This window comes from Stegodyphus dumicola, chromosome X2 (genome assembly GCF_044657685.1).
Source record: "Stegodyphus dumicola isolate Sdum_Otavi_A_Nest chromosome X2, ASM4465768v1".
Classification (NCBI taxonomy): domain Eukaryota; kingdom Metazoa; phylum Arthropoda; class Arachnida; order Araneae; family Eresidae; genus Stegodyphus; species Stegodyphus dumicola.
In genome coordinates this window covers 133,868,772-133,885,455 of record NC_140781.1, presented here as the reverse complement: position 1 = coordinate 133,885,455, position 16,684 = coordinate 133,868,772, and the positions used below count along the sequence as shown (strand labels likewise).

Sequence of the window (16,684 nt, the reverse complement as noted above, 5' to 3'; positions counted from 1 at the left end):
AGGTCAGTTGGCAAAGTTTTATGCTTATTCAAAAAGCATGACATTAGGTTTTTAATGAAAGACTTCTATCTGTTAATTCAAAGGAAATTATTTGAAGGTAAGTAAAAACGTTATGCATTATTTCAAACAATAGCAGACTGTTGACAAACACTGAGTGCAGATAAGAATAAAAAGATTAGTTAGACGTTGTAATTCAAGCGTATGAACAAAATTTTGAATTCCTTGTAGTAACAAAATGAAGTTCATTGCTATGTTGAATTCTTTAATTTACTGAAAATGTCATTTTTTAGTAGGAGAGAACATATTTTTGAAATATGAAGAACAGCTGTTCTGAGTTCTTCATAGAAATATTTCACAAAATGTCTTTTACTGTAATAATATGATCATATCAACATGCAACACGTTTACTCATATAAGTTAAATCTATAGCAACATGTGTCTATTTTAGCTAAAATTACTAAAAAGAAAGTTCTAGAACATATCTTATTAACTGACACTAAAACATGCAAATAAAACATACTATTGTTTTCAGCTATTTTACAGGGCAAATATAAGGAGTAGCATATCAATTTGAACTTTTAAATTAATCAAAATGATAATATGAAAGGCCTTTCAATAATATCAGACATAGTAAGTTTCTCTTCATAAAACAAAAATACTCTGCAACAGACTAATGTTACTTTTTGAAAAAAAAAAAGAACATAGCTGTTGAAAGCACATCTTTTAAATTAATGCTATTCTGAGATCAAATTGACTAATTTAAAAAGCCAAACTATTATGCTTCACTTGCATATATCTGTATAATGATATACACATGCAGATATTGTTTTACTCAAAACATCTTGATTTCAATATATTTTATTATAATAAGCATCATTTTAGACAAAAAAATCTATTACTTTTATAGACATATCCTTTAGTATTATCTATGAAAAATATATTCTACACACATAATTACTTAATGGGATATTAGAAGGAAATAATCTGAAACCTTTACAGATACAACCATTTGAATTTCACGTAAGAAAAGTATCTTCTACTCACATAATAACTTGCTATAATAATACAAGAAAATAACCTGTAACGGTTACAGATATATCTGTTGAGATTTTACATGAGAAAAACATGTCCTTTTTACATAATTATTTGCTGTAATATTACATGCAAATAATCTGTAACTATTACAGATATATCGTTTGGGAATTTACATGAGAAAAATATGTTCTATTTACATAACTATATGTTGTGATATTACAAGAAAAAGATCTGTAACCATTACAGGCAAAACTCTTGTAATGTTACAAAGAAAACACCTGTTTCTGTTACTCAAATAACCCATGGCATCCCAGTTTCCATGAGTTTTCTTAGTAACCTTACAGATTTTTTTTTACAGTCTAGGATCTGTGCAAACGAAATATTAACCTTATGTTCAACTTCGTGCTTTGTTTAAAGTCAAGATCACTTTTAATAATGGATTTAACAATATAGCATCCAAATATTTGGATGTATGATACCTAAATGATGATACATAGCACATTATTACAGTTCTATATAGGGCTAACATAAGGCCTTATTTTATTCTAACCAATTACTTTTACTTTTACTTTCCTCTCCCTCCTGATTTCCGTTTCTTGCCGGAATGTAAATTTTAAATGACGTAGTATGCACAAATCTAAGGGTGTTTCAGAAGCAGTATTTAAGCTGCGTTTCAAGAGTTCGTGAGTAGCGTAGTAGCGGAGATAGCTCCGAGTTTATGCTGCGAGTTTGAAATTAGCTCTCTAGTTGGTGTTAAACACCTTTCATTTTATACTGATATTCTAGGCTCGGCTTTGCTGTGTGCAGCCGATTTAGCGGTTTAGATAAGCTAATGAGCCATTCAAATTTATTGTGATTCGTTACATTCTTATTTTCTGTTAAATTTAGTTCAGCCACAAGTAGTGGCGAATTGTGAGCACCGAATGCTTGCATCTTGTTAAATTTAGTTCAAATAAAAATGTTATTTAAAAACCTTCTTCTGCGGTATCTATTCTTCAAACACATAGTGAGTATTCGCTACTTCGTTTTCTACTTAGGGTTATAAGGTATTGCTCCTGCCTTCTTAGCATGCCTTCATGGTGTAGTGGTCAGCACAAATGGCCCGTATTCGAGAGGGCCGAGGTTCGAATTCCGGCGAGAGAATTGCTCATTTACCCTGTATCCTGATATTGAAAATTTTTAAGTTACTCTACAGTGGCGCCTGAACTAAAAAAGGGTGGTGCATGATGATTCTGCACCGAGAGGATTTGGCGACTGGGTTCCCTAATCCCCAGTCGCCCTTTAGAAGGGGAAGTATATAAGGTATTTATCCCACCTTCTTAGCATACCTTTGTGGTGTAATGGTCAGCACACTCGGCGCATGTTCGAGAGGTTCGAGCCCCAGCGAGGGCATTGCTCATTTTTCACATCTCACAACATCGAAATAACCTATTGTCTCTACAGGGTCTGCATTTTATGCTTCCAAAAAGAGTGAGACTCTAGCTGCAATTTTATTATTTATAGATGCAATATACAATTAATACGAAATTGTTATTTTCCTGCCAGATTTTCTTACACTAATTCCTTTTGATTACAGTTTTTGTGTACGTATTTGACCTATCACCAGACTATAACAGAAGTCCCTTAAAAATAACCGAATTAGTTGGCTACCCAGTTATTATCAAATAATAATATAAACTAATGTTACGTGCTTTAAACAAAGCTGCAACAATTTATCAGATAATCCTTAATTTAAAGTGCCCTAAATCGAGAAGTTGAGCTTAAATTGGAGCATGTTTCTTTTGAAAGCTTGAAACAGCCGTCACATACCCCACTTACGAATGGATTTGAATTTCATTCAGAAATCTGAGTAATTTACACAAACTTACTTTTAATGTTCAGATTACCTCCAGGGAGCATAATGCTAGCGAAATGTGGTTTACGTGTTCGCAATAAGAATAGAAGTAAATGACATCATTATGGTCTAGATTTCGACCTTTTTTACGCCAAAGCTTCATTCGTGAAGCTTTGAAAGACATTTCCCGTTAAGCTCCTCCGCTTTCTGCATAAATATGTTTCGGGTAAGGGATTCTAGAGCATTTTTTTAAAATGCTTAAGTGCTCTTTCGCGTAGTATCAAGATAAGAGATGTTTGCTTGTTGTCGCCCACCTGAGAAAGCTTTCCCTCGTCTTAAGAACCGTACATAATGATTTTAACTGTGAAATGTACTCTTTAAATTTCTTTATCTAATAAAATAAAACAGAAAGTATGAACCAGCAGTTTTTACCTATTTACTAATTATTGGAAGATTTACATAATTATAATGCAATTTTAACCTAAGAAAACTAATAGCAGATTTACAAAGAAATCATGGGAAGTTATACATTCAAAAATTCATACGGCTAGAAACTGAAGTAAATACTCTACATAAGATAATGTAAATAACATCTAATTATTATTAGTCATTACAGAGGTACGATAAAATTATTTCTGCAAATAACTGCATGGCTACAGTAGCCATAATATTTACATTCGACATCGAATTTGTTGGCTATCTTCTTATATGGCAGTCTTTCCTTTGAATTACTTTTTTAGAAATAAAATCAAAATGATCTTTCTGAGACAAAAGATATTCTGATCTTGTTGTTTACCCCTTTGTGAGACGCTGCAGATTTTGCTACCTTTTTTAAGCTTTAGGTAGGTTCAATATGTCCGCGAATCAGGTTTTATTTAAACTACAAAATTTTAAGTAATGAACAAATCTGATTCAGTCAAGTGAATAATTTAATAGTGAATTTTAATTTTTATTTAACCTTTAACCTCATATTAAAGCAGTTGCTTGTGGGGGTCATATTTTAAAAAGTTGATAATCTAAGATGATAATGACTTCCTTCAGTCAGAAAAAAATGAGTTTCCTAGTCTAGTAATAAAATTTGAAAATTTAAAATAATAAAATTTGAAGAAAGTTTTGAGATGGTACCTCTTTTTTATAATATAACATTTAAAAAATAATTTTTTAATTATTTTTACATTGATTCAAATTTAATGCCGAGCGTTTCAGAAAAAAAATTAAATAAGCACTTTAAAGGGTTCGTAATATACTAAATATTTTGTAAATGACTTTTATATACTGTCATCATTATTGTCTGTAATAAAAATTTAAATTTCTATCTAAAAAACAAAGATGTTCATAATGAAATCTTTCGTAAACGCAAGTACTCGTTAAATGAAGTACAGCTGATTCATTAAAAGTGATATACGTACATAGTTATCCAAAAATTACGTCTGGATGTTTGCTAGTTTGTTACAGCCAGTACTTTTAGTACTAAGATACTTTACGCCAGGTGGATAAGAAATAAACACCCCTATACAAGAGGACGTCGTGTATCAAGATGCATCTAATTTCAAAAAGATATAATGCCATTTAATTTGTTTTTCAAGAAGTTCCAATCCATATGAGTGAAGTGATTTGATAAATCGAGAAGTTTCACTTCTACAGAATCTTCAAAATCATACCAAAAGTAACACAGAAATTCTAAGAAAAGAACAGAGTAAGAAAATGGAAAACCTAGATGCTCACAAAAGCTTTGGTTTATATCTTATCTTCTAAGTAAATGAAAGATTTGTATAAAATCTTTCGCATGTCGTGCAAATGATTCACAAGCTGGAATTAAAACATCTTCCGTTTAATGTTCTATAGACTTATCGTAAATATATATAATGGAAAAGAAGATAAAATGAAGATACGTTTAAAATTCACTCTATACTAAATTCACCTCAACAAGAAAAAAGAACCATAAGTGCAGTGGTAAACTGCAAGAAATAGGGGGCTAAGCACGCCAAAATGAAAAATGAAAAATAAAATGTACATCTTTCCCTGCATAGCAATCAGGGGTTGGTCCAATCAAAGAAACAAATAAATAAAACAGCCTGTTCCTGAACCGACAAGGACACAAATTAAAGTTTAATTTTCAAAAAAAATTAGAAAAACCATTTAATGGTTTTTCCAAGTTTTGCGCCTTTATTAGCACAAACCTAAGTAATTTGCGCCTTTATTAGCACAAACCTAAGTAATTTGCGCCTTTATTAGCACAAATCCTACAGGCCAGAGTAAGCAGTGCAAAAAATTGAAAAATTATACCTAAAATATAGACAAATTCAAAAAGATTCCGAAATAATAGACAAATTTAAAAAACAATATTTTGAATAGATCGAATTCAAAAACAAAACATGCAAAAATAATTAATATAATACTTGAAAAAATAAAAATCTATGCAAATTTTTTATTCAAAAATTTGAAAAAAACAGAGTTTTAAAACATTGAAAACATTGAGGCTGGGTGCAAAATGTAATAGTATGTAACACGAAGTAGCCAAAAAGCTTTAACATGTAATAATAGTTTTTTGTTTGAATGGAGCGAGTCCAAAAACTTGTAAAACAAAAGTAACCCACCTTATGGGAAAAATAAATGAAAATTTGATCTAAAGATAAAGAAATAAAAAATTGAATAAATAGAGTGGAGGAGTTCTTAATATAAAAAAATATATAAGAGTTAGTTTCTAAAATCTGCAACGTAAGAGCAACAGAAGTTTTAAAATGAAAAAAAATATATCCGCCTGAATATTAGCAGACATAGAAATGTGTTAAGTTATGAATTTAGAAAAACAACCAACTTTAAACTGATTAAACTCAAATAATTAGAAAAATCTTCTGTTGCAACATAAAATATGTAGTAGTAAAAATGAATAATTTGAAAAACGAAAACAGCGTTGAATTACCTGGACTATGAATACTAAAATGCCTGCCAATTTGAGTTTAAGTGTGAATTTTAATGAAGTATTAATTCTTTTCAATTCAATAAATGGCATAATTTATAATGTTCAGTTCAACGAATAGAATACATTGTAGTGTTTAATACAAAAATAATTGATTTTTTTTAAAATTGAAATGTATTGTAAAAATATTTTTGTATAAGTAAAAAAAATTAAAGGATTTTTTAAGGATAAAAAAGTAAATTTAAAAATTCAAAAAATTGTGATGTAGTAAGGGCTGTGTCCAGTAAACAGTGAGCAAACTTAGAGAATGTAGAACAGAAATTAAAAACAAAAATGTTATAAATTATATGTAACTTAAAAGCAGAAAAAAGGAAGTTGTACTATATTACAGAACACAGAACTTATTATAGCTATTTATTCATTTGTATATATCTATTTATGTATCTATTTATATATTCATTTATATATATATATATATATGTGTGTGTGTGTGTGTGTGTGTGTGTGTGTGTGCCTGTGTGTATGTATGTGATGATAAAATTTAGTTTGGCAGTTGGGAACTTTTGAAGAATCACAAAAATCACTTGATATTTCAAGTAAATCTTTATTACTTGTTGCACTTCACAATGGAGGCCAATCTGCACTGCACAATTTTGATAATGGCACATTACATTTTAAACAACAGCAGCAAAGCAAGAGACGTCCTTTAACCAGCAAGCACAAGCAGAGAAAGAGGGAGGGAGTAGGATTGCCACGATATTTATAGTAAAATATTTCGTTAATCTGATTGGCCAAAACTTATATGCAATGCAGAAGTTTCAAGATGTCATAGTGTGGAATACGTTTTCAGATATGAGGCACTTTAGAGAGAGTTATTACTAGAGACAAAGTACCCAAATTAAAAATGGGAAATTAATAGTCCTTTTAAATTATAATTTTGCTTTGCTTTTTTTTAATCTTACATGTATGTGTGTGTGTGTGTGTGTGTGTGTCGAAAGTTGCACATAGTATTTTAGTATTTTAATAAATCAGGAAGTGTAAAATTTATGATGCTTTTAGTAGGCTAAAGGCTAGCTACTTTTAAGGGTTTCAAATAAACGGGAGCTTCCTGGAAGCACATATGCATCGCCAAAATTTTTATTAACAAATCAATAAGAGAAATAGTATTTGGCACGTGAATCATAAGTAAAATTCTTTAAGCATATGCAGCATTAATTTCAGATTCTTACTTCAGAATTAATGATATTTACTTTAAAAGTATAAAAATCTCAGATTTATAACAACTTCAACACTTATTTTTTTCTCTAGAAAGCTCCCGTATATTTATATGTATTAACAATATTTTAACTTAGTTAAAGATTTTAATGTGTAGTTAATTATTTAAGCTTTCAATTTCGCAGAGTTAACGTTAATGGTTGCACATAATTAATTTATTATAATTTACGATTAACCTACTTTACATAGGACGATCCTATGGATTAAAGCGAAGTATAAATTCATAAATAAGTACATGGTGAGCGGTAAGTAATGATGAAAATTACACTAGATTCCTAGCAGCTTCCGCTTTTGAAGGGTTTAGCAATTATTTGAAAAAACACTACACGCTTTATGTTGTCAAATATGGCTGCTGAGATTTAATATTTCAAAAAGAATAATGAATATAAATCAGTTTTATATGGTACATTATTTGTTTGCTTATATTAATAATAGTGCATTTTCATATTATGTTTTTCTCATATGATGAAATATGATCTTTCCAATGAAACAAAATTATTCTTTAGTGTATGTTGTAACAGATATCGTAAGTCCCAAAAGAAATACATGATTTTGATCCAATAGTATATGCTCAGTCTTCTTTTCTGTACTTTGCTTTGAATAACTATTGAATGAAATTTGTGCTTTGTAAGTGTTTTGTGGTACAAGTCGCCTAAATTAGATTAAAAAAATAAGCTAATACTACATTATACTCACTAGCTTAAAAACTGTTAAGGATGTATTAATATTATAAATAAGAAAGGCTCTTTTTTAATTAAAACTTTTGGTTGTAAAACGTCGCTTCAGGCTTAAATGAGGAAAATCCTTCCACAAATCAGTAAAAAGGCATTATTTTGAAGTTTAAAAGTAACAGACGCATTAAAGCAACCACAGTCCAAATGAAAGATAAAAAATCACAAGAAATGAAAAGAAGAACTTTCTTGGCATCGTGTCAGATAAAGATTATAAGCAAAGCATTATATGATTTCTTAGAGAGATTTCCTAGCAGATGTATGGAAGAAATTCAATGATGTTGAAGACAGTCAGGACAAGGATAAAAATGAGAACACATATTTTTCTCATGAACATGTAGTGCAAAATGGATCCTAGTAGTGCAGTAATTAAATCTATGGAAAAATTTTATAATTTTCGAAATGCCCAGAAGAAGTATATGCTGATGAACTGCCACGGGAAAATTATAGTAAGAGACCAAATACGCTAAGCAAACTTTTAAAACTGTTTCACGTTCCAAAATTGTTCAAATGAAACCTTCATTATTTTGCTAAATAAACACGAAAACATTGTTAACTGGAACTTTTTATTTTTCTTTATTTGTTTATTTATTTTGAAATTATGAGAATTATTTCTTCTCTCAATGTTTTATTCTGACCATTCTTGTAAGTGCTTTGGTATATTGAGAAAATAAACACACTATATAAGAAACAAATAAACACACTATATAAGCAAAAAGTAAAGAAAAACAAATAAGAACACATTCTTTCGTGCAACTCATGGCTAAAAAAATTAAAAGAAAAAGCTGGTCTTAAACATGTTAAATAACATAAGATTTTTTTAATCCTTTTAACTTCTGCAAATAATTTTAATTGGTTACAGATTAATATGTATTTTGATTTGAAAACATTTTTAACGCTTACGTATTTAAATTATTAGTATAAATAAAATGCTGCTTTTTCACTTGACTCACGTGACTATGCACAGAAACAAAAATTCAGGCTTTCAGCACTGTTTGTTTATAACAGACAAGATATGGAAAACAATACCTAAGTTAGTAACATAAAACAGGCGTTTTTATGGGAAAATATGCTCATTATATTCTTCTGCAATCATTCACAAGATTTTGGAAATGCATGATTATTTACTTGCCTACTGAATGAGATAATCAATGACATTTTACAAACATCAAAGAGTATAAAGTTTTGGAGTAGTAACTTTGGTTGATTGTGTATATTGAAATTTAGTATTTGTATGCAATTGGTGTTACGAGTAAAATAATATTTATGACCCTAAAGCCTTTATTTTTTCCATCTAAAAACTTTAATCGTTAGAGAACAACTCCATTTCAGTCTGCTCAGTCAGATTGTAAATACAGCCGTGTTGCTTATCAAAAATATTTTCGCAATATATAAAATTGTGGAAAGTATCAGGAAGTAAAAATCTAAAAAATCTAATATTTCTGCAACTATGAAAACATAATTTAAAATACTTTCAGAAATTACACTTCTAGCTAGCAGAAATATTGACCATACAGCATTTCTTATGAAGTATTAATATGTTGCAGTAGAAATGTAAACAGAGTTTTTATTTTCAGCATATGAGATTTTTATGAAACGTATGCAATAATTTCATCTTCACAATAGTATGACATCAAAATTGCATATTAATAAAATTTCGGACATACATAAAATCATTACATAAAATCGTGGAACGTAATCCAAGGTAAAAATTTAATATATCAGTAGTCAGGAAAAGAAAGAGAAGTTTAAAATATTTCATACACTACGCATTTAGCAGTAATAGTATTCTTACATCCTTTTTTGTAATGTACTAAAGTGTTACAGAAAAAAAAATAGAGAAACGGAAATCATGTTTCCTGTGATTTACTATACAATATATATTTCTCAAGTTCTCTTAGTTTTAGAAGCAAAATTATATAGTTTAACTGCACGTTTTTAAGCATAATAACCGAGGTAGTAAATTTGTACGAATGTTTCCTCAATCGTTTTGCTTGACTTGCTTTCGTCACATGCTTCCAATGCAATCCTTTAAATTTTATTTTGGGAAAAAGATAAAAAATTTGTATAATCACCGAGCTGAGATTTGATAAAACGATTCACAGAGTGACTCTTCTTTGCAGACTTCTTGATTTTACAATTATGTATTATTTGATTTAGAAGCGAGACTAATCTTAAATTCCTTTTCGGGAAATGTTTGAAAATTTATGCATATCACGTTACCTGGAACTGAAAGTTACTTGCAATAAAAGCGTTTCTTCGTGCTAGTTGTATATAAGTACGCATTCAGAGATACTAAAATTCAACTATTCAGGCACAAAAGCGTTCATTTCTTCTGTTATAATTTTCATTATTAAAACAAGTCATAATAGCCGTATATATATATATGGCCAGATGCAAAATGGCATAAACGTACTTGCAAGCAGTCAGTATCTCGTAGCACGACTAATGGTGAAAGGCTGTTAGAGCTGTTTGCTCCCCAGATTGTCACATCCTGAGTTCCGGCTGTGTGCTGGTCGGTAACAAACGGTACATTGGGACACTAACCTCTTCCTCCTCCAGACACGTATGCAGCGGTTATCAGTGTTGACAGAAAAGCGTGATTCGTAGTTGAAGATTACATGTCTCCAATCTGACACTGTCCGGCTCGAACGAGAGCGGCACCATACCATGACTACGCTGCTCATGGTGGAGTGACAATGGCAAGCGTCTTAATGGGGGTCGAGATCTGAGCTCAGCGTCACCTAAGCTTCTGCTTATCGTATCCCTGGATATCCTGGGGTTCCAGCGAGTTGCCAAATACCGTTGAATCGATCATAGTACAACTGTTGGTGTAGACGTGGCAGCTCTTCTAATTGCGTGATCATCTCACGTACTGGTAGCCCGGGAAGTCCCGAGTCATTGCTTCCAACAACGGACAACGACCTTTGACCAGTTTGCTGCCGATCCACCTGTTCGACCGACCGGCCTCTTTTAGTCCTATGATGCGAACCCTCTCAAAGTCTGACAACTGTTCGTAATGCCGTCGAGTATATCTCAAAAACATCTCTTGTTATAATGTCGTCTATCGAAACTCTCAACCCGGTGTAAATGCTCGTCACTCGCCTCACCTGTCCTTTCACTTTCCACCAGCTGCGCACTTCAGACGCGAGTTGTATTGCTCCACAATGCTGATAGGTGCTGCAAGCTTAATCATTCCCACAATTCGCCAAACTACATTTGCGTACCTCGTTTCTTAGTTGTGGATAATTTTTTCCCTCGGTGAAAATATATATATATATATATTTGCAGCAGATAGTGTATTTTAGTTCGGTCTTTTTCACGTAAGTTTGGTCTTCAAATTTCACCCAAACAAATATATTAATAGATGGAAGGAAGAACAAGAATGTCTAGTGATATAGATTATCTCTTAGTGCAATTGTTCAAATGCTTTAACTTTTAGCATTTTAGCGATTACGCTTTGGTTTAACTTTGGCTTTGGTTGCAATCTGCAGCTGATTTAACCTAAACCTATGCGGGCAACTGAATAATAGTATTTTTACCTTAGTTAGAAGTTTTCTGTTTTAAAATGTTGAAATATTTTAAATAGTATGTGACCATGTTTCAGCAAAATGCAAATAATCTACACTTTACTTTATCCGAAAATAAACTTATCTTGATTTACCTCATTTTATTTTATTTTATTAAACAGAAATGCGCTAACATTTTATGTATAGATGTGCTAAGAGCATTCGAAGAATCTAACTTCATGTGAAATGTATGAAGGACTAACACAAAAATAATAATTTACTCTTGAAAGTTACTATAATAATAGTTGCTATTTCTCTTACTTAAACATGTTATTATTAATTTTAATGATGAGCATAGTTTGTGATATTACAGCGTCCTTTTTAAATTAACCGTAGCTTTAAAAGCCTGGATATTTGTAAATGATAAAATCACTGAAATAACATAACTCAGTTTATTCCATTTGACATATATAATATATCATATTCGTGAGTACATTGACTGTTAAAATGAATGTCTTAGAAAATTTGCTAATTTTGCTCTCCTGTAATGTTAGTATTATTGTTCCCATATAACTTTCACGGAGCTAAATATAGTCACATACAAACGAGAAATAGAATTCAGTTTCTTCAGGACTGACAGCCAATAACGTATCAGAAAATATGTTTGATGAAGAAAATTCGGTATGCTAATCGTTATGCCACAACAGCACGTGTGAATGAACTTTTATTTTTTTACAAGATATGTGTCGTATCATCCCGAAGGCTCTTAAGCATTTTGACATAATACGAGACAAAAGATTCATAGATTTCAAGCGATGCGCACGAGTTAAGCGTTATAATTTATTACTTCAGCAAGAAAAAATCAGCATTTGCATGTATAATATTTACTAACTTTCGGCTTTAATTTAGTGATAAAGTTGCAATAAAATACAATAGATCTATAAAGCTAATGCATAGGTAATATCAAATTTTATAAAAAAATATATTAAAATCACTGAAAAAATAAATTATTTCTTCACATTTTTCGAACGGTATGTTACTAATTAGTGAACTTGTGTCAAAGAATTAATAAAATGCAAAATTTATATTATTGATAAATGCAGTATGAACAACATTTTTCGCACTATAGTTTAATCTCTATCGTTCACGATAGCTCACATGACAACTGAGATTGGAATTCTACTGCGGCTTTATTACCCTTTACCGATATTCTCTTTACTGGAAGTTCACAAATGCTTCAATTAAAGCACGCCACTTTATATGCGTTACTGACGTATCCAATAAGTGTCCTTATCAATTTCAATTCAATTTTTCCGTGACCTTTGACTTTCTTCTTATTCCTTGTTAATGTTTCAACAACACTTAAAATGAACAATTAATCATTTTAAAATTAACTGGAATTCGGAATATTAAAATAGTAACGCGAATCAAAAGGCAAGAGAAGTAGACTCCCTTAATTTCCTGTGAAGTCAATAATTTCATTACAAGTCGGATGCAGAAAGGTTTCTGTTCAAGTTCTCCAAATCGATTACGCTATTTAAAACAGCTTCATGGAAGGTATCAAAGCAATTAATGAACCTCGGATGCAGCATATGATTCGCTTTATTTTATGGAATTAATGGTTCGAACTTTGCTTCAGCGTCGCATATTAAATCAGCGTGAAGGCTGTTAAGCAACAGTTAAGCTCCAAAAGACTTGAGGGAGAAAAGGCTGTTAGGTAGTAATTAACAGACCACAATTAAAATACTTAACAATGGCGTTTAACACTTTCAGAAGAATTTCAGCATTAAACAGTAGAGCTGTTGCATTCCTGACATGAGAGTAGTTAAGACGGCTGCAAGAGAAAATTGTTTTCCTCCCTAGCTTCTCTTGATGCAGATGTATTTAAATTTGATGCTCTGTTTCGATGGAGATTAAAGTTTCTTACTCATAAGAAATAAAATATCTAATCTCAGCTGCAGTAATCTTACCTCGTGTACAATGATTTGGTGTCCTTAAATTACCTGGCAAATTACTTATCATTATTCATTTTTAATAATCATTATTATTTATTTTTAATTTAATAGAAAAATAATTGCATACATGAAAGAATTTAGGTTATTAGGTGTTCTCAGAAGTATGGGGTAATATAAATAACCTTCCTCGGAGTCGAAGCATTTTAATTGCCTGATACTTATGGTGCAGTTTGAAAGTTATACCTTAGTTATAAATTATGATGAATTTTCCACCTTCGAAAATAACAATAAATATGCGAATTATTTTTTACTTCTCATTGTCGTTAAAGTAATAAAACTTTTATCAATATTTTTTACGTATTATAACGCAAGAGTGTATAAAACACACTAGTGTTTACTTTTAATATTTTGCATCTAAAATATTTTGACTTCTTAGGCTGTAGCTACAATTTAAGTAAGAATTCAATAAGAATTTGGAGTAATCAGTTTCAGCTGGAGAAAAATAAAATTTTACACAAATTTACAGTAAAATTATTTTTTTTTAATTTTAAGAAATAGTTATAAAATGGTTTACCCCATCATTTCTAGATAAACATAGGTAAGAATTCAATAAGAATTTGTAGTAATTTTTAAGTAAGAATTCAATAAGAATTTGGAGTAATCAGTTTCAGCTGGAGAAAAATAAAATTTTACACAAATTTACAGTAAAATTATTTTTTTTTAATTTTAAGAAATAGTTATAAAATGGTTTACCCCATCATTTCTAGATAAACATAGGCACAGGGTTCTCGTGGAGAATTTTACAGCTCTGAATTAGTATTGGTTTTGATATTATATTCTCAAATAAATGAAGGTAGGAATTTGTGACTGAAGTACATACTATGGCATGACCGTTTCCTCTGCCTGAAGGATTCAAAACTTTTACTTATTTAAAACTTTTACTTTTCTCCAAACTTTTACTTTAAGAACGTTTTAATTATATTCAAGAGAATATTACTCTAAGTTTAACAACCTGTGCAGCTAAACAACATATTACCGAAAATTTAAGCAAATACATTGTCACTAAAAATAAAAATTTGTATTTTTTATATTAAAACATTGAAATTTACTCGACATTTCAATAGAAATATTTTTTGTTATATTAATATGAAGAAAATCATTGCATTTTAGTCCACTCTAAGTAAATATTATAGTTCTATCATATCACTCAAATTTTTTATCACTGTGTATTCCTCTCTAATTTTCCTTTTTTAGACACTTTCTTAAAGATGTTCTCACGTTAGGTTGTACGGATCAAAATTACTCTAAATGTTAATTCTTGGAACCATAAAGACAGCCAAATGAGTTATTCTAAGTAGAACAATACCAACTGGTAAATTGGTTTAAAATAAATCTTCTATTTTTTCGTCAGGCTGACGTTTTACGCAAGCTGGTGCACAGAGCTGGATTAACCATTAAGTAAAATAAGCACATGCTTAGGGCACCCGAAACCAATTAAAGTAGGCAGCCGAAAATGTCTTCTGAAATTCAAGGCAAAGGAGCATCACAAAAATTTACCATTGTCGGTTTTACTATGACATGTATGGTGCAGCTAAACCAAGGCCGAGCGAGAAATAATTTAAAAAAAAAACAGGCACAAAATGCATTTAGGTACACGAAAATCTTTTCAGTAGTTAGGGTGTTTAAAAGCATTAATCCGGTCTTACTTGTGCAATAGTAGAAAATAAAATTTTCTCAGCTTGCAGGAATTCAGAAACAAATGTCCAGATAAAATAAAAATGTGAAATTAGAATGCAAAAGAGCGCCTACAAGCTTTGGCTTAGGCCTTCAAACTTTCACGAACAATTAACGGTACCAAAACTTAAGCCGAATTAGTAATGCCATTTCAGAAAGAAATAAAGGGTTACAGCTAGCGATGCCTGCAAAGAGCTTTCCTTCTATCTGAAGAACTAAGCGCTAAATCACATTGGTTAATTTGGATCCTGGTGAGAGCCGACGAAAGTAACAAGGTATCTGTTTAATTAACATAAACCCTGTAAGAATTTTTTTCCTTCGCAAATTGAAATGTGGTGGACAGCAATTCGTTCCCACCTGGTTTGGAGAGTGGATAACCTTCTCCCAAGTAGCCCTTTAAATGAGGGAGAATGTAAGCAATTTTCTTCCTTGCCGCCTGCTTTCGCGGTGCTACTGAGAAAAAGGTCCACCTAGCAGCAGAGGATCCGATCTCGAATCCCAGCGAAGGTATCATTAATTTTTCTAAGCTTTTATTTAGCTAATTCATGGTGTTTGCTGCTAATGTCAAAGGCTCATCATCAGTTTTTAATCTACTTCCTGATAAGCTACCTAGTTCAAATTTTGTATACAAATTGTTTGTGGATGACAATGTAATGTTGTGTAATTCGTTTTAGAATTCGTTTTACATTAACGCTGAAATTATTTTTCGCACATATCTTCGCTTAATAAAGTAATTAAACATCTTAGACATTTGCTGTTTAAACTACTAGATAGAGGGATAAATATCTTTGAAATGAAAGCTGTATAAAATTCGAACTTTTTTTTTGTCAGTTTCCAAAATCGCCCTATTTTTTCATTTATTTGACATCCAATGATTTTAGAACTTCAATATCTAAAACTGTTTCGGTTACAAACTTCTGAAATTTTTACAGATTATAGAAGAAGCTTTTCGCCCTCTTTTTAAAACAAGCATCATAAAAAGATATTAAGCAGGCGATTTTCTACATTAAAATATATGCTACATTATAAAGTAAAAGTGGAATTATCGGTCCTTAAGTTCCAAGGTTATGAGATCATTACGTCATTTTTTTTCTTATTTCCATACCTAAAAAACAACAGTTGATTAGAGATTAAAATTATTTCTAATGAAATCCAACGATATTTAATTTTTTCCGTTTCGTAAATTTATATACATATTTGTCTCAGCATTTCATTTCAAAAGCTAATTTTCTTAATTTCCTTTTGCTTAGTAATATCATATACTTGCATGAAACTTTAAAATTCTAACATCTAAAAATATACCTGTTATAAAAATTTCAAATTTTCAAAAGTTATAAAACAAAGTTTTCAGTCTCTTTTAAAACAAGAAATATAAATTTTGTGACTTTCTATACTTTTTTTAAACTGGCCGAGTTTTATAAACTATTATTTAATACGCTCGTGGTATTAGTTTCTCTCAACAAAACACTACCATCCATTTTAAAATTTTTCCGTGGTAAGCTATAGAGCTCACAGTTTGCACCCACACTCACTATGGTTGACAAATTATGTGGTGCAGGAATACTTTTGAAAATTTTATGTAGATATTTTTAAATTTAATATTGAAGTAATTTTTTATACTGAAGAAACTATCAGAATCTTACTGATTGCACCATCAAATAAAGCGATAAAATTATTTTAAACAAAATTTA

At 30.7% G+C, this 16,684-nt stretch overlaps 1 long non-coding RNA gene across 1 annotated transcript in view; it reads right to left on the bottom strand.

The window, feature by feature from the left end:
* Positions 1-16,684, bottom strand: part of LOC146992916 (uncharacterized) — a 649,284-nt gene that overhangs the window by 224,285 nt on the left and 408,315 nt on the right. The gene's annotated exons all lie outside the window — the stretch shown is intronic.